The sequence below is a fragment of the Pantherophis guttatus genome, chromosome 3 (genome assembly GCF_059756535.1).
Source record: "Pantherophis guttatus breed Tessera chromosome 3, ASM5975653v1, whole genome shotgun sequence".
Classification (NCBI taxonomy): Eukaryota; Metazoa; Chordata; class Lepidosauria; order Squamata; family Colubridae; genus Pantherophis; species Pantherophis guttatus.
The window spans coordinates 123,327,391-123,350,394 of record NC_142065.1 but is presented as its reverse complement, the minus strand read 5'-3'; the positions used below and the strand labels follow the sequence as shown (position 1 = coordinate 123,350,394).

Below are 23,004 nucleotides of genomic sequence, written 5' to 3'. Positions count from 1 at the left end.
CTTAAAAGCAGTGTATCTTTTGTGATCCCACACAATTGTTTTTCCTTATCCTACCTGCTTTGGGAACAAACCTTTAGAATGTAAACCTAAGTGTGGCCACTAGCTTCTAAAATGATGAGCTCTACATTAGGGTTTAAATTGAGTTTCTCTTTTCCAAGATCTGTTGCTTAGGATTGTCTCAGCAGGTGGCAGCACCTGTCTGTGTTTGGAAGCTGAGCAGATTCAGGCTTAGTACTTGGATGGGGGACCTCCAAGGAATTTTAGGGCTCTAAATTAGCTTTAGGGTGGGAAGTAAAAGAAAAATGATGGGGAGGAGGCGGTGGCAAGTTACTTTTCTACTGTTGCCAAGAAAACAATATAACCATGTTCATGATGTCACTGGGAGTGGAGCTCAGTTGAGAGGATTCTGAAATCCCTTCTAGGTTATCTAAAGTAGCCTTTCCTAGGGCAGGGTCTTATAATGCCTTGTAAGAATGCCCCATCTTTCTTAAAACTCTTCCTATATATCAGGGCTGTCAAGCTCTAGGCCTGTGGGCTGGATGCGTCATGCGCTGGCCACGCCCACCTCCGTTTTAGCGAAGGGGAAAAAGTCATGTGATGCTGCCATGATGACGTGAGTTTGACACCCCTGCTATAGATGGCCTACCCTTTGGCCTACCTTGTGGACTGAAATTAACTGTTTGCATGCATAGTATCAGGTATCAGTCTGCCTTCATATTTATTTCTGTATTTATGTTATGACTTGTTGAGGCTTTGAGAACTATTCTATAACTATATATATGGGGTCCACTGGGTTGTAGTGGGAAGATTTATTTTGAGTCACTATAAAACAAGTGGGCAATCTTGTGACAGGGCACTTGACTTTGAATGGAGGAGGGATAAGTATGTAATAATGCAGAGTGGGAGGACTATATCATATAGTTTGGGGCAAGAACGCTTGAGAGACAAGTTATGAGCTTTTTTTGCATTTTAAAATTATTCTAGGCATATTGTGAATTTTTCATGTGTTTTCTCTCTCAAAATGTTAAACTGACTGTTTTTAGCAATTATGGTCAAATGGGCTCCATGTGGCATTGTCAGCTCAGGTTTCTGGAGTTTCTCCCATGAGGCCATTTCCACTTTCATTTTACAGAAGTGACTTTATTAAAAAGAATACAAGACCTGTAGCATAAAAGCATACAGTATGTGAACCAATGTAGTTAGAATCTCCCTGGCTCATCACCTGGACTCGCGTGGTTCAGCATGCACAGTATACTTACACTTCAGGGGTCTTGATCTGGGATTTACAATATTTGATTTTTTCAAGAAGCGTATTCTTTTAACACCCCAGACCACCAGATAACCCATACTGATCTGCACTTGTTCTTAAGGCACCCTGATCTAAGTTAGATTTATTAGTGTCAAACTAACATGTCCTTTCAGTGGAAATTTTAGGACTGATTCTTTACAAGACTCATTTAACCCTTATTCTATTTGTCTGTTTGTTTGTTTTGCAGAGGATGAAGAAGAACAAAACTGATAAAAAGCTATCATGTTCCCCACTCAGCTCATTGAAAGAGAACTGGGAGAAAATAGTGATAAGGCCAGAAAGCATCTCATGGAGTTTGGTAAGAATAAGACATGCTTCTTTGTAAAGTTGTTTTAGGCCACTATCCATGTCTGCTTCCAAAACTGGCACTCATTTAAGGACATCACTTTGCTTTATTAAGAAATCGCTAATACTGGCAACTTCTCAAGACTCCCATTTTACAGTAAAAACAGTCCCCACTTTTCCCTTTATCCAGTTGTGTGTGTCTGCCTGCCCCCCCTCATTAGCAATCTATTTGTCCCCTCTTGAAAGTCTGTTGTGAAAAACAAGCCAGGCTCTCAATGGGACCATTGAGCAAACATGAGGCTCTCAATGGGGCTTTGTTGGGAAAAAGTATGAATAGCATCCTTTGGATCTGGGCAAATTGGCCCACACGCCCCTTATGAGGAACAAGGATTGTTCCTGCTTACTAATAAATCTGCTTTAGCAATGCCCCTCTTTAAGCATAGGAACACATCGTGGCAAAGAGACTGTCTTTATGGCCTAACATATTACTGAATGGCTGTCTTGAAGTCCCAAGGATTACTTGGCATAGAAAACACTTTCAATATGAATATTGATTCTGTGCAGGATAAAAGTTTTTAATAGTGTGTATAAGAATATAAGGACTGTTTCACACAAGCCAAGTATGACTTCCCATTGTGTGATCATGGGTTAAAGTATGTATTTATTAATTAAATGCATGGCTTATATATGATGCTATATAAGGAGGCCCAAAGTTTTATGGGAATTAGCAGCCAAGGCAGAGTGGGAGCAAATGCTCACAGTGCACGATTCCCAAATACTTCAGAATTTGGAGCAATAATGCTGAAATCTCATGAGATTTGGAAGTAAGATACCTGACAAGTTGTGGTATAATGAGGCTTTTAAAATTTTACTCTTTAAAAAAAATGACCACTATTTCTTTACACAAAATTGTGCAATGAAACCAACACTTGAAAAGGTTACCAAACTCCAGTTGTGTTGTCCAATTAAAAATGGCAAGAAACCATGTTATCTAGTTTTTAAGGTCTTGAAGCAACAAAACTGGGTTGAAAAATCTGTACAGATTTGATGTTGTAAATTGCCTACTGTGGTTAAAATATCCAAAAATGTGGTAAATTGTTTCCATCTGATTGGAAACTCTAGTGATGATCCAATCCTGCATCTGTCTCCTTAGAAGTAAATCCTGTGGCTTTCATCCAGGCAAAGCACATGTAGGATTGAAGCTCAGAGGAGGGAAATGACCTGAAACAGACAGTTCCACATGTTGTCTCCTTCTAAGAAGGAGCATGTATCATAAATCAGAAAACACTGAAAGGGCAGTCCTGTTCTTATTTATATGTGTAAATCACTCTCTCTCAACCTTAGAAATGTAGCAATAGCAAAACCTTGTCAAGAAAACTGCAAGGACTAGACCAGGCAATCACACTGACTCGAAGGCACAAAAAACCCTCCATTAAATTCTCCAGGCTTTATTTCTAGGTAAAGTTGCATGTAGATTTGTTATAAAATACATAGATTGGAGTCCACCCTTCTTCCATTACTGAAATCATGTAAGGAATTTCTTGAGAGGCTGCACATCACAAACTCAATGTAGTGTGGTTGGCAAGCATATAATTTGAACTGAGCTGTTTGCTTGCTATTTGGGGTTGGGGCAGAAGAACAGACATTAGCTTAGGAGGAGGAGAAAAGTTAGACACAGGTAAGTCTGGGGACTAGATCTTGTATCCCTTGGTTGCCTTGGCAACTCCAATTAATTTCAGTATGATTTACTTCCATGGCCTGCTGGGGGGGCTAGATAGAAATGAAAGTGTTTCTTCCAAGACTTTCCCAAAGCTTCAGAAGAAATAAGAGTTTCCTCTTTTTTGCTTGCACTAAATCAACAAAGGCCATCGAGTTAACCACATGCAACACTGGCAGATGAGCAGTATAAAATGGTAATCATAGGCTCCTTTATGGCTTGACACAGTGAAAATTGCATTTGAAAACAATTTTAACTACACTGCCAATTAGTTTAGAAAAAAGGAAATGATAATTCAAAATTCACAATTGTGAAAGTTTGGTAGTATAGCAACTTCTTTTCATGAAAAAGTACTTTGAAAGGTATTTTTAAGGTATATGATCTGAGAGATTGAATGAAGATACACAGCCTTTATGATGTTAAGATTCTACTTCAGAAACTGGTATAGTATGACTTTATTTCCTGGCCCCATCCTATCATCCTGCTGTCTTATATCTAACAATAACAACAACTCTTCCCTAAATCACCTTTAAAAAACAGTAATATCAATTTAGCTCTACAGCTTTTCACATTTTAAATATAGCTAGGGACATGATATCTCAGCAGACCTTAATGTTTATTCATTGGAATAATCCATCCATTAAAAACTATTACACAGATAATCACTTCCTTGAAATCATGTCAACACTCAACTATAATAATAAAACAAGATTTCTTTCAAAAGACTCTTAGGTAAATGGGTTCAGTGCTACTTTCTGTATCATGTGGGTCAATTTAATTCGGCTCTACACTTGCTATACAACTAAACAATTGCTTTTCACACACTAGAGAGCAGAGAAAATGCAGTTTGAAATATCCATCTAGAGGTGGCCTTGAACACTGTCCTTAATAAAAAGCTTGACACCTGAAATGCCATCTCTTTATTCATCTCCTATCAGTTAGTCAAAATTTCATGAAATTAATGTTGTGTTAATCAAAGATAATAATAATCATAAAATGGCTCCAGAACTTTAAAATGCATGAATGGCTTCAGATCTTTAAAGTGCCAAGAATAGTGCTGAATACATTCACTTTTGTTGTATGCACACATGTGGAGGATCTATAAGTAGTTGTTTGAGTAACTAGACTAGAAACTAACTCTTTGGTCCCTGAGCAGGGTCAGTGAATGTATATTCCAAACATGGAGATAGAAGCCAATCATTTGAAAGAAAGCTGAAGTTAGAGATAAATTAAAACCAGCATGCATTCACTTATCAAAGAGGCAGACAGTAGGGCTACCCAGTGCTGCATACTGAAAGGAAAAAGGATGCTTCAGAGAGACCCCTGAGTGCTCTGCATGTACAAGACATCTTCCATTACCATAGGATCATCAAGATCAACTGCTGCTTGTCCAGTTAAGCTAAAACATTTTTACCTTGTCACTCCATACATTTGTTACACTTTATCCAGTTCATTACCTCATCCTTCTCTGCCAACAACAATCTGCTTGAAGCCAAAGGATGTTCATCTGTATTTCCACTGAACCCATGTCTTCAGCATGAACTTTACTACAGTATAAACAAATGAACTTATTTTGGCCTGGAATGATATAAATCTGACTATGAATAATCAAATTCCACATTTCAACTCTATATTCTTTCAGAATCAATCCTAATGAGTTCAGAATATTTTGGTAAGGTTTTATACTCTTTTATCTTCTTTGTAATTTTTTTCATGCCTAATGTTGTCATGAGTCATTGAAAATCTATAAAAAGATGTTTCCTATCTAGTTCTAATATCTGCAGTGGCTTGGCTTACAAATAGTTTCCATTTACTGTGTTTCCCCGAAAATAAGACTTATTTTCTTTTGAACCCTGAAATAAGGGCTTGGCCTTGTTATTGGGGGGTCTTATTATTTTGGGGGTGCAGGAGGCCCCAGGCGGCCTGCGCACTCACAGCCGGGAGTCCGGCATAGAGAGGCTCCCTTTGTGCGCTGCCATCAAGCCTCACCTTCCCACGGGGTGTGTTTGTGGAACGAGAGTGGCCTGAAGGCATCAAGCTGCATGAGTGCCTGTCCCCACCCCCCGCTCGTGTGCCTCCCAGGCCTTACCACCTCAATGTGGGCGAAGCCGGTGAGCACTAGGTCCTTGAGGAGCTCGTAGTCAATGCCACCGGTGCCCACCACCAGTACCTGGGCGGAAGCCATGGCCTGGGCCAGCTCTCCCTGCAGGGTCCAGCTCCATCCATCACCATAGAGTGGGAAGCACACTCCCAGAGTGGGCGCTATCCTGGTTGGGGTTTGGAAGCCACAGAGGCAGAGTTTGGGGGAGAGAAAGAAAATCTTCTGCTGCTTCTGCTTTGGTTGCATGCAAGGAAAGCAGCAGAAGTCTTTCTTTCTCTACCCCAAACTCTGCCTCTGTGGCTTCCAAACCCCAGCCAGGGCAGCGGCCGCTCTGGGAGTGTGCTTTCCACTCTATGGTGACAGTTACTGGAGGCCTCCCTTTCCTCCCTGCTCCTCTCCACACTGACTAACCAGAGCACCCACTGGTGAGCCTGGGAAGCCCCTCTGCCTCGGGAGTCACCGGACTGGATGGCGATCAGGTCAGACTCTTCCTGGGGAAGGAAGCCTCACGGAACCCTTGCCCCCCCTCCCTTCCTCCGCAGGTCCAGTTTACTCTTTCTAGGCGCCCGACAGTGAGATGCCGGGCAGCCGCACTGAGGGCAGCCCCGACAGACACAGCTCGGCTGGCCCAGCCACGGCCAACACTCCTTGACCATGGCTGAGCTTGGCTCCAGGGGGCCACTGGGCCTCTGCAGGCGGCAGCGGCAGTAGCAGCAACACCTGCAGCACCTCAGTCATCCCTGCTGAGACCCGCAACTGCCATTGTAGTCCTCTGCGACTGTCTGCCATGCATGGAGGCCTCTCTGCCAGTGGTGGCCGCCCTGCCAAGGAAGCCCCGGGGCGTCGATGCTTGCACTGGGGCTGCTGTGATGGGTGCTCGGTAGTGCGGGCTATGCAGACGGGGTGCCTGGCTGTGGGGGTGAGAGCGGGCAGGCTGCCACAATGGCACAGGAGCAGGCACTCGAGGTCTACGGTCGATGCCACAGGTAGGAAAACGGGCGGGGGGCACAGGAGTTCGCAGGGATGTGGCTGCCTTGGGAGGGTTGGGGGGGTGAGGGACTTGTGTGCATGTGTGTGTGAGAGAGGGGGACCTTATTTTGGGGGGGATGGCGTATATTTAGGCCCACCCCAAATATCAGGCTTGGCCTTATTTTTGGGACATGTCCTATTTTCGGGGAAATACAGTTTATTGAGTGTATCAATTTATTGACCATTCTTTTAAAAAGGTTAAAAATTATATCCAAATTCCCAGTTCCAACTTAGTAAAGTAGAAATGTTGAACTAACAGTAAATTGGACAGTAACACTTTAGGGCAATATTTCTCAACCTTGGCAGCTTGAAGATGTCTGGACTTCAACTATCTACGGGTATCTACGAGACCGCCTTCTGCCACCAGTAGCCTCTCACCAACCAGTACGCTCCCACTCCCTCAGGGTGCCGTCGGCCAAACAATGTCGACTGGCGGCCCCCAGGGGGAGAGCCTTCTCTGTGGGGGCACCCGCCATCTGAAACGAGCTCCCCCCAGAGATACGGAGGATCCCGGACCTGCGCGCTTTCCGCCGTGCCATCAAAACATTTCTTTTCCAGCAAGCCAGCCTGGCCTAATCTCTCTTTTAAACTTTTTAAAAAAAATTAAAATTTTTAAAATTTTAAAATTTTAAATTTGTCTTATGAATTTGGGGTGTTTTAAATTTTGTTTTCCCGGCCAATTATTTAATTGTATTTTAATGTTTTTTTTTTAACATTTGTATTATATGTATTTTATTTGGCTGTTCACCGCCCTGAGTCCTTCGGGAGTAGGGCGGTATACAAATTCAATAAATAATAATAAAAAAAAAAATAATAATAACTCCCAGAATTCTGGGAATTAAAGTAGACACATCTTCAAGTTGCCATGGTTGAGAAACACTGCTTTAAGGTTATACTGAATGTCAATCTTAGACCTCAGTCATGCTGGTGGCATCATAGCTTGTCTGGATTCAGAAACTAAGCAGGGTCAAGCCTAGTTATTTGGATGGGAGACATCCAGGGTATTTTTTAAGGCTGCAGGCTAGACTGGGAAGTAACAAAAATATTCCAGAAGAAAGCCATGGCAATTCAGTCACGCATGGTTATCAATAAAAATGCATGGACTTGATCACGATATCAGTGAAAGTTGAGCTTGATTCAAGGAAGATTTGACTTTATTGTTTACCAGTTAGAATGGTATGTTTAATGGAGAATGCAACTTAAAATTCCTCAAAGTCTATAGAGATTCTCAGTCATCCAGGTCATGGTTGTCCCAAAGGTGCTTTTTCAGGAGGCAACTGGACTTCCTTGTTTTTTCTTTGAAGACATTTCGCTTCTCATCCAAGAAGCTTCTTTAGCAACAAGAAAGTCCAGTTGCCTCCTGAAAAAGCACCTTTGGGATAATCATGACCTGGAGGATTTCTACAGACTTTTAGCTATACAATAGGAATGGATTTCCAGAGAAAAATTGCAGACTACAGGAACCAGGAGCACTACTCAGGTGACACTGAGGACACAGATAAACCTCCAAGTGCTTCAACAACCCTCTAAAAGGATGCAATGACCAGGTGTCTGCAAGGAATATAAATCCTTCCATTCCTCACTGTCCTGTCAGAGCTGAAAAAGCTTCTTAGATGAGAAGCGAAACGTCTTCAAAGAAAAAGCAAGAAGGTCCAGTTGCCTCCTGAAAAAGCATTCTTGGGTTAAAATTCCTCAGTTTTAAAATGCAAACATCCATTTGTTTTACTCATATCCATTCATGGGTGAATTTGAGCTGTCCTTCTCAGAAAGACTAGTAATAAACCAGTTACATAAAGGTAACATATTGATCTTGTAGTTTTTAGTCTGGATAAAAGGCAAAAGATTAAAATATTTTAATATTACACAAATTGTATCTATTTCTTAATGGAGCCTATATTTGACACTAACAGATTAACAGTTAGAAGGGAATTTGTAGGTCATCTAGTCCAACCCCCCACCCAAGTAGGAGACCTTGGCCTACACCATTTCTGACAGATGGCTGTCCAGTCTCTTCTTGAAAGCCTCCAGTGATGAAGCTCCCACAACGTCTAAAGGCAAGCTGTTCCATTGATTGATTGCTTTCACTGTCAGAAAATTCCTTCCTATTTCTAGGTTGAATCTCTCCTTGATCACTTTCCATCCATTATTCCTTGTCTGGCCTTCAGGTGCTTTGGAAAATAGCTTGACCCCTTCCTCTCTGTGACAGTCCCTCAAATATTGGAACACTGCTATCATGTCTCCCCTGGTCCTTTTCTTCACTGGACTAGCCAAGCCCAGTTCTTGTAACTAGTATCCCAGCAATGAAAAGCTAAACATCCCTTTTATTAATTTCAACGCTGAAAATTTAAAAAAAACAAACAGTTTTTTTTAAAGGGCCACTTTCTTATAGGAATGTTCTGTACATTATTCTTCAGACTCATCCACACATCCTGCTTGATCTAGCATGAAGACATCCCACTTAATATTTGTTAAATACATCAAAGGATATTCTTATCCTCAGCCTATGTTTGGCCTAAGTTTTTATAATTTTGTCTCTCTTTTTTGACTTTTTTCCATGTTCTTAGTCTTTTGGATAGCAATCTGAATTTGAAAGACTTCTAAAATGAAACTGAGGAGCCTTTTTGCCACACCTAATACATAGCTTTTCTTCAGAATAAAACACATCTGTAAAAAGATTACTAAAAGAACCAAAGCTTTTAAAAACATCTCCAACAAAGAGGATATTATATAGATAGTATTAAATACAGCTGTCAAGTTTCCGAAAGATGCCCTAATTAATTCATGAGCCATGATCCAAACTTCAAAGGAAATACAGCCATTTATTAGGAGCAACATTCCGGCAATACTCGGATGCAGTTAGGACTGATCCCACGTAGATTTACGTTCCCCTATGACCCTGTCTCTCCCCTCCTCTCTGGCCATGTCATAAATCACATTCTCCAATTACCCACTTTGGCTGGCTGTGAAATCTAACACCCTCCTTCTGATTGCGGTCAAAAAAATGTATGGAATTCACTTCAGTTCTCCCTCCCTCCTGCTCATGGCAACTTGAAAGCTTTGCAAGTTGACAACAGCACCAACTGTACAATAATCTTAACCAGGAGAAAAACTTAATAACTCAGGTAGCAAAGGTACAGTAGTATCTATCTACTTATCGTTTCTCATTATTAGATCATCTAAGATGCAAATCTCTTCATTGTTAATCAACTTTGAACATCTCACCATAGCAATAGGAAAGCCTCCTGATGAGAATTCTCTAGTCTCAAAATCTATATTAATTTATAGTAAGAATTGGACTCAGTCAAGAGCAGACTTGGATAATGAATTCAAATGTTTTACCATCAAAATTTATCTCATGGGAATATTCATTTTTAAAAGAACTTAGTAAACAAATAGGACATGTCTTGCAGATCCTGCATTTGTATTATTGAATACAAACATTAACATAAACTATCATAAAGATATATCACTTCAGGTACACACACACACTGTATATATTAGGAACTGTGGATATTTATCAAATTTATATGGCTACCAATCTCACAAACATCTGACTTTAGGAAGCATACAAACATATTCAAAATATATTAAAACAATGTTTTCCTTATACACACATTACTCAAAAAACCACAATCTATTGTAAAGAATTATAAATGATCACAATCTTTCTTATATGTACATTATTGTTATAAAATACCACTTGATTGATCACAAGTACTAAGATGATTTCTGGTTATATAAATGAACCATCAAAACCCTCTGGCCCTAATCTGGAAAGCTAATAAACCAATTCTCACATGAGCATCAGGAACTATACTTTGGAACATTTTAATCTAATATATTGTATATATGTCAGATTGGCCACTTGGTGTTGTTTCAGACACGGTGTTGAAGAAGTAAAATCCAAACATTTTATTAGTCATTGTCATATGCTTTAAATTTCTAACTACATAACTGTTTTGGGATCCATCACAGATTTGATACTTTAAAACTCCAGTAAAAACATTCAGTCACATAATTCCCCCACTTGCAGACTGAAATCATTCTATTTCTAGAAAGAGATTTTAGCGTGCAATGTTTGCTTGAGCTTGTGAGAATTTTCACAGCTGGCACAATTTTTGTTTTTTGTGTGATCAGGTGCAATGGAGCTTTTATATTGACTTCCCAGCACTGTGTTTCCCAAAAGCTGCAATTAAAACCCAGTTAGGGAAGAATAGTAAAAAATAATTGGAGAGGCAAGAATTCTGCTTTAGATGATAAATAGGTTACCAAAGAAACAATTTCTATCCTTTCACTACTCTATTATAAAAGAAAGAAGGTAACCCAGTATTATATAAAATAATAATTTGTGTAATTTAGTGAAATAAAAAGAAAGTGACTGTGTGAATGATTCTCTGGCTATTACTAGACTGTTGAGGGAGATAGGTAAGTGCTTTGAATGCACATTTTTGTATCAAAAAGTGGGATATAAATATTTCAATTCACGCTTCATTTAACAAAATATTATGGGGAAAAGGCAAGGTATTTTTCTTGCCTAGAAGTTTACTGTTGTTTATTTAAAGGAACATAGATGAACAGAACAGCAATAGTTATTGTATGCCCAGTGTCTTGTGGTTTTCCTAATCACAAAAGTTATTACGTCAATAATTTGTAAGCTTTCACTTGTTCATACATTTATATTATTCATTAAAACTGTATTCCATTTTATTTATGAAGCCAGGTACTAAAAACATTTGGAAGATCTGAATTCTAATCTTAGAAGTTCCTGTAGCAGTTTGCATGATCTTGGCATGCTCTTCTGAACATCGGGACAATGAGGCCAGTATTTTTGTCATTTATGTTAAACTCTCACATTTTTTTTTAGTTTAGAATAGTATTTACTGTTTATTCATGTGTTACCTAATACATTAGGCTTCAAATATTAATTTGAATTTACAGTTTATTTATTAATTTTATATAGACATTCATCTGTCATTGCAAATAGTTCCTATGTGAACTATTGTAACAAGAAATTATTTTGGTGTCAACAATTTAGTGGAGTATTTCTAGTTTCATTTATAATGCATATTTAAACTGAAATACAAAAAGTTGTCAGAGTCTGTAGCTATCCAGCCAGCACACAAGTAAATAATTCAGCAGGATTCATTTATAGAAGAAACTTCTTTATATACAATAATATAAAATATGATGCATGCATACAATACCCATGCAGCTCTTGCAACATGGTAGCAAGTACAAGAAGTAGAAGTAGAAGGATTAGCACAAGAAGCAAGGAGTAAGGACAAACAAACTCTTATACACACAGAACAGTTAAGCTAAGCCATACCCAGGCTCTGAGCTGTCTGGCATGGCTCTCAGTCACCAAACAGTTCCCATTGGCTGACCTGTTGTTATGGCTATTCCAGTTTATAAATTCTTATATACTGACACTCTTCCCTTTATGACTGGAATAGATATAAAACCGAATAACTTAATATTCTTCCCATGGTGCACTCTACCCAGTGCTTGGTCATTATATCTGCCAGATTGCCTTCTGAAGAACAGTGATAAACAGCTAATAAATTTACATTTGATGGCTTCTCTTACATTACAATATTTAATATACACAAGTTTTCTTCTTTGACTGAGAACATAACCACTTTTCTCAGTTTTTTGTATCTCTACACCAAGATAGTTTTGTATTTCACCCAAATCTTTCAATTCAAATTTTTCTCTAATTGATTAGCAAATTCTTTTACCTGTAAGAGATCTTTTGCAATAAAACAAAGATAATTCACAAATGCTAACAATTGACAATCCCCACCTTGTAACTTTCCAGTATGTATACAACCATCAGCTTTGCAACTCTTGAACCCAAGACCCTTCAATGCCTTATCTAAACAGATATTCCAATTCCTGACTGACTGCTTCAGCCCATAAATGGCCTTGTTCAATTTATACACAGGGTTAGGCCTTTTACTTTTATACCCTGGTACTTGAGCCATGTAAATTTCTTCCTCTAATTCTGCATTGAGGAATGCTGTGGTTATATGAAAATGCCAAATTTTATGGCCACGTGCCGCTGCCAATGCTAGTGCCAACCTTATGCTTTCACTCTTTACCGAAGGTGTGAATACCTCATCATAGTGCACGTTTTTCCTTTGCGAAAAATCTTGTGCCACTAATCTTGCCTTATATTGGACCTCATTGTTGGGTAGTACTTTCTTTTTCTACACTCATTTACATCCTACGGCTTTGCAACCTTGTGGCAAAGTCATAGATGTGAACACTTTATGTTCACCCATGGATTTCATTTCTTTGTCCATGGCTTCTTTCCACTTTACTTGTTCAATTTTGGGTAATGCCAAATAGTTTCTTGTCTCATACCACACATTACACACCTTTACTTCACTAGCAGAATACCTGTCAGGTGGAATCCCTTGTTCCATTGCTCTGACCTGCATGGCATTGACTGCTCTTGTTTCATATCTGAGTCATCATCTTCTCCTGACAAGCTCCTTTTTGAGCTTCTCCTCCCTGAACGCTGACATTGTCACTAAGTGAGTTACCATCACTAAGTGGGTCACTGTCAGTAAGTGGCATCAATTACTGGTCACTGTCAGTAAGTGGCATCAAAAAAAATTGGCATCAATTCTGTTCCAATTTTGCTCTGCAAAACTAGCAGACCTGGAAATCACTATTCTTTTGCTCCCATCGCTAAAACTGAGTTTTCTCGTCTTTGGTTGACTTTTTCTTCTGATTGCTTTTGGAATATGCACCCATGCATTGCTTCCAAACACCCTTAAATGTGCCAGAGATGGCTTTCTCCCATATAACACTGCATATGAAGTATCATTAATAGAGGAACTCCACAGCCTATTGATTAAATAATTAGCAGTCAGCATGGCTTCACCCCAATATGACCTTCTCAGACCAGAATCCTCCAGCAATGAGTCCTTCATTGTTTGTTCATTGTTCTGCCTCTCAACTACACCATTCTCAGCTGCTGTGTACTAATTACTGTGTTTGTGTTTTATTCCTAACTGTCTCAACCACTGTTAAAAACTTGCTGACATGAATTCTGAACCTCTGTTAGTTTGCAGCTGACATACCTGTTGTTTATATCTCCTTTCTATGAAGCTTACTCATTGCTTAAATTTCTGTAGCACCTCTATTTTATTCTTTAGTAAATAGCAGAACCTAAATCTGCTGTAGTCATCTACAATGACCAGTGCATACTTTGGTCCTCCCAAACTGGCTTGCCTTGGCCCCACCAAATTTGCATTTACCAGCTCTAGAGTTTTTGTTGTCTGCCTTATGCTACTCTTGCTCACTGGGATGTCTTGGACTTTGATGATTTACATATTGCACAGTCCACGTATGTCTTACACCCTTTTAAGTTTAATCTTTCTACAAACTGTTGCATCTTTTGCAACACTCTGAAGTTGGCACGACCAAGCTTTCTATGCAAGAGATGAACGAATGAATCATGTTGTGCCACATTTCCAAATGTTTGGGCACATTGAACCTTTTGTCCCTGCAACACATAAAGATTATCCTGTTTTATGCCCTGTGCACATTCACTTCCATTTCTTTTAATGAGACATCTCCCATTTACAAATGTGGTCTCAAAATCTTGTTAATCTAGACTGGAGACACTCAGTAAATTATGCTCCATTTCAGGCACACATAATATGTTACTAAACTTTTCCTCCAGACATGGAATCAGCACACTGCCTTTTCCAGTGACTTTAGCCTTCTGACCATTTGCCAAGGCTACTGCATCTCTCCCAGCTGGATCCATTCTGAAAAACAATTTAGAATTATTAACAATTGTTTGACTTGCTGCACTGTCTATTAACCATTTGTCTCTGCTATTACAATAGCTAACTTTTGCAACAGCAGCTTGTCCATCTGTTGTTTTTCTTTCTTGTAAACAGTTTTTCTTTAAATGAGTCTTATCACCACAGATGAAACACCATCTTTCTTTTTTCTTAGAAAATCTTTCCTGAGCTGTAATCTGGTCTCTTCTGTTACTCTGGTCTCTGCAGACATCCTGTCTGTTGTCTTGGAATGTAATCTGATCTCTTCTGTTGCTCTTCTCTGTCTGCTCCTTGGGCCCCAACCTCAGGAATTTCTCCTTGTGGCTTCTTCTAAAATGGTGTTTGTTTTCTTCAGAAATCAAACAGGCTTTAAGGGCTTCCATTTGTAATTCCTGTTCTGGTTTGCATTCAAAAATGACTAAAATAATGTCCCACGTTTCATCAAGACCAATCGCACTTTTTGAGATTCAGGAATCTGCATTCCACACTGTTCTAACTCAATAAACAGAATCTGCATGTGCAGCAAATGCTTCTCTACACTTTCTTGTGGTAGCAGCCAGATTGTCTCAATTATCTCAATAATTGCATAATATTGCATGCTGACGCACTCACATGACACTTCTCAATTTCAGTCAAACCTCCATTGCAGTTTTTAAACCAGCTACATTTAAGAATTGCTCATCTTCCAAACCATAATGTAGGCCTTATCATGTTGCCTTTGATCTGCAGCTGCTAATGGTGCCTGGGGTGGATTAATAACAATATCCCAGAGCTCCTTAGCCTTCAGGAAGCATTCTGTTTTTGCAGCCCAAATAATATAATTCTTCTGTCCCAATTGAGGCAGACAGCTTTTCTTGAAATCAACAGCCATCCCGCAAGCCTTCTCAGTCTTGTTCTCTTTTCCTTATAACACAGGCTGTCCCTCAGCTTGATTACAGTTCAGTCTTACTGTGTGTTTGGACTGACTGGGTGTGCTCTGGGCCCATAATCTGTCAGAGTCTGTAGCTATCCAACCAACACACAAGTAAATAATTCAGCAGGATTCATTTATAGAAGAAACTTCTTTATATACAATAATATAAAACACAATGCTTTTATACAATACCCATGCAGGTCTTGTAATGTGGTAGCAAGTGCAAGAAGTAGAAATAGAAGCAAGGATTAGCACAAGATTCTTATATACTGACAAAAGTCCTTGACTTACAACCACAATAAGAGCAGAAAATTCACTGTTAAGCAGTGCAGTCCTTAAATGAGGGATCATGTGACCACACCTACATTTATGACTTTATCACAGTCATTTCTGAGTTGGCGTATTTCTGCGCCAACTCAGAAAGCTCAAACTGCCTAAGGAGTTGCTGATTCAGTTCTACAGAGGAATTGAGTCTGTCATCTGCACCTCTATAACTGGTTTGGCTCTGCAACTCAACAAGACAGACACAGACTTCAATGGATAATTAGAACTGCAGAAAAATCAATTGCTACCAACCTGCCTTCCATTCAGGACCTGTATACTGCACGAGTCAAAAAGAGGGCTGTGAAATTATCTACAGACTCCTCACCCTCGACATTTTCAAGAGTGTGGGGGTCAATTAACCATCCACAGACCCCCCTCCCAGCAAGCTGAGGTATTTTCGGCTCAATAGAGCTGTGGATGGAGCCCAAGGATAAAACCCGAGCCGAGCCCGAAGATCAGCTGTTTGTCAGTAAAAAGACTGAGGGCAGTGCAGAGGATGTCAACATCAAAGCCTGGCTGTCATGACCGGGTCAACCACTGAGTCTAATACAGCTGACGAAATGGTTGGCGAGACGGTGGCAACAGCGACTCCAGATAGGGTGTTGATAATGATGCCTGGGCTAATAGGCGCTGCATGTAGCAACACGGCGGCGATGATGTCTATGGCAAGGGGGGTTACCACAATGGCGAGGGGAATGGCGCTAATGGCAGCGACGGCGACGGCAACACCAGGAGGCTGCAAGGAAGCCCTCGTTAATAGAGGAGAGGGCAATGCTGCAAAGGCTATAAATATTAGGATCCCTTCAACCTCTAGGGATCTGTTGCACTCCTCTTTCTTGAAACTCTGAGGACTTATTAAACTAATTGAACTAAGTAGCCTGAGCAAGGTGATGGATAGGGACTGAGGATTACAAACTGGAGATGATGACTTACTCTCCCCCTCAACTGTCCCTCTCTCCTTTATCAGATCTAAATCTATTACGACCACTCAGTGTTAACTTGCAATCTTAGATCGATCTGCAGCTTTATTTACCACCTATTCCCCCAAGATTACCCTGATTATTTAACCCTAAATACTTTGTCCAGTGGCTCTGCCTTACTTTTTTGATCTAATCCTCGGCCATCGCTGGTATCAGGACTGGAGGAGATACAGCATCGAGAGTCTTGGATTATGGGGAGATAGACCACCTTCTCTTTGTTTATTTCAAATGGTTTGGTCGCTGTGAGAGGACGACCCTTTGAGACCTCTACCCCCACCTCCTTTGGATGGACTTACTACAACCACAAGACTTCCCATCATTGTGAGAGGGCAATGATGTTCCGATGTATTGACATTTGTAACATACTGGTCTCCCTTTTACATCTATTTCCTCCCTTATTTTAAATTACCTGTCTTAACCATCTCTAACACTCTTAGAAGAAAATGATCCTTCATCTCCTTCAACTCGCTCCTATCTTTGATGTATTCAACTGCGGAGCTCCTTGCACTGCAAGATTCCCCCCTCTCGCATGTCTGGCCCTCTCAGTTATCAAGGGCCGCCCTTGAGGACGGGTTTTGGAACCCTGAGAGGTGGTTTGCAAAAAACCGACGGCTTTGGGGTTTTTTAGATAAATCTTTAAGTTCTATTTTAAGGGGTTCTGGGAGGGATTGTGGGAATGGATCTGGGGGGATCCATAAATCCACTGAAAGGGGTAATGGGTCGGATAATCATGGTGGGGAGGGTGGGGACAGAAATCTGACAAGGATGCAGGGGGATGAAGTGATGGGCATTAGTATAGTAAGTGGGAGGGGCAGATATGACGGCTGCAGGGGGCCATATTATGTTTCGGGAGTGCGCACTCAATGTTACGAGCGATTGCCCACTCCGACCCCCAAAGCACTGCTCGTTTCCCGGGTTGTTCAGAGTCTCAGACCCTGGGTCTACGGCTGATGTTATGTAATGCCAGGTCAGTGGTAAATAAAGCCCCCCTCATTCATGATCTTATTTCAGAGGGGGGTGCTGACCTGGCAGGGATTACGGAGACCTGGTTAGGCCAGGAGGGAGGAGTTCCCCTTGTGGAAATGTGCCCGCCAGGTTTCCGTGCATTCCATCAGCCAAGGACTCAGGGAAGGGGTGGGGGAGTGGCAGCAATCATTAGAGAAAGTCTTTGCCCGAGGGAGGCCACTGTTCCTCAGATAGACGGATGTGAGTCCCTCCTTGTGAAGTGGGGTCGGGGGATTCAGATGGGCCTACTGATTGCGTACCTGGCTCCCTGCCACGTAACAGCGGTCCTGCCTGAGCTGCTCGACATTATAGCCAGGGTGGCGGTGGAAACCCCCAGACTTATTGTTATGGGGGATTTTAACCTGCCATCTGCTGGTGAGATGTCGGAGACGGCTCGGGAGTTCATGGCTTCCATGATGGCCATGGACCTGACCCAGGTAGTTCAAGGCCCCACCCACTTGGGGAATCACACTCTGGACTTGATTTTTGTCTCTGATCAGTGGCTGAATGATCTAAGAATAGGGGATATAGACATCAAGCCCTTGTCATGGTCTGATCATTCTCTCCTTCACATGGACTTTCAAGTCACTTCCACCCACCGCAGGGAGACGGAACCAACCAAATAGTTCCGTCCCAGGCGCTTGATGGACCCCGAAAGGTTCCTGATGGAGCTTGGGCCATTTCCTGAGACTCTGGCTCACGACTCGACTGAGGACCTGGTGGTCGCCTGGGACAGGGCGGCTACTGGGGCCTTGGACCGCGTCGTGCCTTTGCGGCCTCTGACCCGATGCCGATCTCGTCTAGCTCCTTGGTTTTCCGAGGAGCTGAGAGAGATGAAGCGTCGGAAAAGACGCCTGGAGAGCGATTGGAGGACAAGCCGATCTGAATCTGACCGAACACAGGTGAGATCTTATATTAAGACCTACCTAGTGGCGATAAGAGCGGCGAAGTCTAGCTACTTCTCCGCTCTTATTGCATCTGCAGAGAACCACCCAGCTGCGCTGTTTAGGGTGACCCGCTCCCTACTTCAGGTGGGGGTACGGGAAGATCCCTTAAAGGGTCGAGCTGAGGATTTTGTACAATTCCTGCATGATAAAGTCGCTCAGATTCGGGAAGGCCTGGACTCCGATTGGGTAGATCCAGGGGAGGAGACGGGGGCAGGTCTTGAGAGCATTATCTGGGAAGAGTTTGACTCTGTGGCTCCTGAGGACGTGGACAGGATTCTGGGCAACCTTAACGCTGCCACATGTTTATTGGACCCGTGTCCCTCCTGGTTGGTACTGGCCTCCCGGGAGGTTACACGAGGCTGGCTCCAGGGGATTATAAATGCTTCTCTGAGTGAGGGTGTCTTTCCCGCCGATTTGAAAGAGGCGGTTGTGAAGCCCCTCCTCAAGAAGCCTTCCCTGGACCCGGCTATATTATCAAGTTATCGTCCAGTCTCCAATCTTCGCTTTGTTGCGAAGGTTGTTGAGAGTGTGGTGGCGCGACAACTACCCCGATACCTGGATGAAGTTGTCTATCTGGATCCGTTCCAGTTGGGCTTCAGGTCACGATACAGCACAGAAACGGCATTGGTCGCATTGGTGGATGATCTCTGGAGGGCTCAGGACAGAGGTTGCTCCTCTATCCTGGTCCTATTAGATCTCTCAGCGGCTTTTGATACCATCGACCATGGTATCTTACTGCACCGGCTGGAGGGGTTAGGAATAGGGGGCACCGTGCTTCGGTGGTTCTCCTCCTTCCTCTCTGACCGTTCGCAGTTTGTGTTGGCAGGGGGGCAGAGGTTGACCTCGAGGCACCTTATTTGTGGGGTGCCGCAAGGGTCAGTCCTCTCACCCCTTCTGTTCAACATTTATGTAAAACCGCTAGGTGAGATCATCCGTGGTTTTGGGGTGAGTGTTCATCAGTATGCTGATGACACACAGCTATACATCTCCACCCCAGATCACCCCAATGATGCCCTTGCTGTGATGTCCCGTTGCCTGGAGGCCGTGCGGATCTGGATGGGGAGAAACAAGCTCAGACTCAACCCCTCCAAGACCGAGTGGCTGTGGCTTCCGGCGTCCCGGTATAGTCAGCTGGTACCATCACTGACAATAGGGGATGAGATCTTGCTCCCCACAGAGAGGGCCCGCAACTTGGGTGTCCTCCTGGATTCACGGTTATCTTTAGAAGATCATTTGACGGCCGTGGCCAGAGGTGCCTTTTATCAGGTTCGCCTGATCTGCCAGTTGCATCCCTTTCTGGATCAGGATGCCTTGCGCACGGTCACTCATGCCCTAGTTACCTCCCGTATGGACTACTGTAATGCTCTCTACATGGGGCTCCCCTTGAAAAGCACCCGGAGGCTCCAACTGGTCCAGAACGTAGCCGCACGGGTGATTATGGGCGCAGCTCGTTACGCCCATGTAACACCTCTCCTACGCGAGCTGCACTGGCTCCCGGTGGTCTTCCGGGTGCGATTCAAGGTGTTAGTTATCACCTTTAAAGTGCTCCATGGCTTAGGACCTGGGTACCTACGAGACCGTCTTTTGCCACCAATAGCCTCCCACCGACCAGTTCGTTCTCACAGGGAGGGACTACTGGGTACCGTCAGTCAAATTATGTCGACTGGCGACTCCCAGGGGGAGGGCCTTCTCTGTGGGGGCTCCAACCCTTTGGAATAAACTGCCCCCGGAGATACGGAATATCCCTGATCTCCGTGCTTTCCGCCGTGCCCTCAAGACCCTGATGTTCCAACAGGTGGGGCTAAACATACGAACATGTGAATGATTTTTTAAATGTTATCTAATTCTGGGTTTTATTTAATTGACCAAACTAAGTAATAATTTTAATTAGCAATTTTATGATGTTTGTGTGTCTATATTTTTCTTGACTGTACACCGCCTTGAGTCCTACGGGAGAAAGGCGGTATAGAAATATAATAAATAATAAATAAATAAATAAATAAATAAATAAATAAATAAATAAATAAATAAATAAATATCATGTTGATTAGTTGTTGCTACACAGCATGTTTTTAATGTTTCAACACCGATTTTGTTGGAAGTGCCAATAAAATAAATATATATTTAATTTTATCGACCATTTACATTTTTATTCCTATGAATAGTTGTCAGAAGGGCCCCAGTACACTGCTTTGCCTGGGGCCCATAATGCTGTTAAGATGGCCCTGCTACTGGTAGTTGTCTTCCTGGCACAAATCAACATATAGGCATTGAGCTTTAAAGTCCTTGACTACTTGACTATTTGTGAATCAATGTCTCCTTCTGTGGACTTTAGGAGAGGATCTTTTGAAGATATCCTTGCATCCAGGGCTTATCTGATGCTAAAGAAACCATCTTCTATATGGCTTCCAAACTGTGCTGCCTAGAAAAACAGCAGGAGTCTCTCCCAATATTCAGGAAAATAGTAAAACACTTTTAACTACTAATATGATTAATATTAATTTTAAACAAATTTTTACATATTTTATGAATTTTTCACGTTTTCCAGATTAATATACTTGAATATCTAATGAAAGCTGCGATCCATTTGTGTATACATGTAACAGAATGATTGCATTTTTGTACTTGATAGTAGCAACAAACTCCAAAATGGTATCACTTCAGAGTAACTTTGATTTGTTCTTTGGAGGTTAAATGTGCCCCAGGTTGACTGTCTCACCTATCTATGTATCTATCTTTTTGTGTCTGTCTGTTTAGATCTATTTTCTAAATAAAAACACTTTTTATTATTATATATTTTCCTAGTCCACTTTTCTCCAGGAGCTCACGGTCATGTACATAGATAGCATGCCTTCTATTTAACAGGACTAACAAGACCCTGTTCTTAGATTATACTGAAAATCAGTGACTGGTATTTTCATGACTGAGGATGGACATGAACCAGAATTTCCCCAGTCAAACCTTCATGTTTATTCTGCCCTAGTTTGAAGCTGGAAAGAACAAAAAACTGGAAGAAAGTGAGGCACACAGCTTAAGCGTCATGTTTATCTGAATCAGTGCAGAGGAATCAATTCGCCTTCGGGTAAATGAGTATTTTGTGATCAATCATGGCAATGACAGTACACATTTTGTGAATAGTTAGGTCTCTCAATGCAGCTATTATTTTAGTGTACCTATCACATACTTAATATTCCAAATATGACTCCGACTTAATTTTGCCTACTACTGTATTAGAGGATGACTTTTGTTGGCTAAATATATTTGAGCCATGTAAAAGATGAAGAAAAATTTATACATAATAAGTCACCGACCAGGTAAATGGTATGAATTTACATACCAATTTAAATACATATGAATTCTCAAATTCATATGTATTTAAGCATTCATTCATGTCATTCATGGTGCATCATGTCTTCTCAGATTTCTTAGCAGTTCTTACCTGATCTTGGATGAAAAGCTAAGAAGGTTTTGATTTGATTAGCATCTGGTTAGGACAGCACCAGAAATATCAGAGATATAGGTTTGACTGGGAAGTCAAAACTTAAAAAAGAAAAGTAAAGAAATCTTGAAGCATGCAGTTGTCAATTTAAATTGACAAAATTTAAATAGCTATAACAATAAAGTCACTAGAAATCCTGCTCAACTTGAAGGAGACTTTACTGTTTGCAAAGCTAGCCAAGGATTTTGTTACCTAAATGATGGACAAGGTGATGCTATGAAGCACTCTTCTCCAGAAATGGACAAAGAGGGAGTTGCCACCCTTAATATCAACACATCACTCAAATCTACCTGATGTTATGACTCTGCCTTGTCAGACATAACATCATTAAGTTCAATGTGCTTCATATATTGTACAAGTCTGTAAAGTAAGTCAGCAGCATTAACCTCTTAATATAAATAAATCCTTGAAAAATCATACCTTGTTTAGGTTTACTTGATTAAAGGCATAATGAGATTTGGACTGGGAATTCCTGTTTCTGAACATTTTTTTGTATGCACTTTGCTTGATGAATAGAAACTGTCTCTCCAAAAGAGAGTGAAATGGTTTCTAACGTGCCATCCCCATTATTCCATCAAAAATACTGTGTGTGCAGGTTTGCTGAAGCACAAGCAAGCCAAGTCATCTGGTACTGAAGGGAGTAATGGATGAATGGTGTTGCCAAACAGATGGTAATTTATTGCCTTAGCTGTTGTTTTGATCTACTGGCATGCTTGAATGAATATCTCTGCTGCTATTTCTTTGTTTTTAGCCCTGCAATGTGGGTGGTATTAATTTGCAAGGAGGCAACAAACTAATGGGCAATAGCTGCATTTCACTATTGTTTGTGCCTTTTATTGCTCAAACCAGATTTTGCCAAGATTTGGGATTTAACAAGACTCCTAAATCCAAAATGTTCAATTCTTACTTGATGTTTCTTAAGCCTGTAAACTTTGCAATATGTACATTTAAGAACTAAGCATTAAATTTAAATGAGGATAATCATGATAACTATGATCACAGCTTGTTGCTATTTTGTATCTAACCTTACATTGTGACATTTTAATTATTTACCTTATTCAGTTAGAACATTTTATAGAGTAGAGTAGAGTAG

At 41.3% G+C, this 23,004-nt stretch overlaps 1 long non-coding RNA gene across 2 annotated transcripts in view; it reads left to right on the top strand.

Moving 5' to 3' along the window:
* Positions 1–23,004, top strand: part of LOC148114813 (uncharacterized) — a 129,089-nt gene that overhangs the window by 87,741 nt on the left and 18,344 nt on the right. For both annotated transcript variants that reach the window (XR_015733217.1, XR_015733218.1), the window contains exon 3: positions 1,497–1,607. This is a non-coding gene — a long non-coding RNA (uncharacterized LOC148114813). The remainder of the gene's footprint in view (positions 1–1,496; positions 1,608–23,004) is intronic.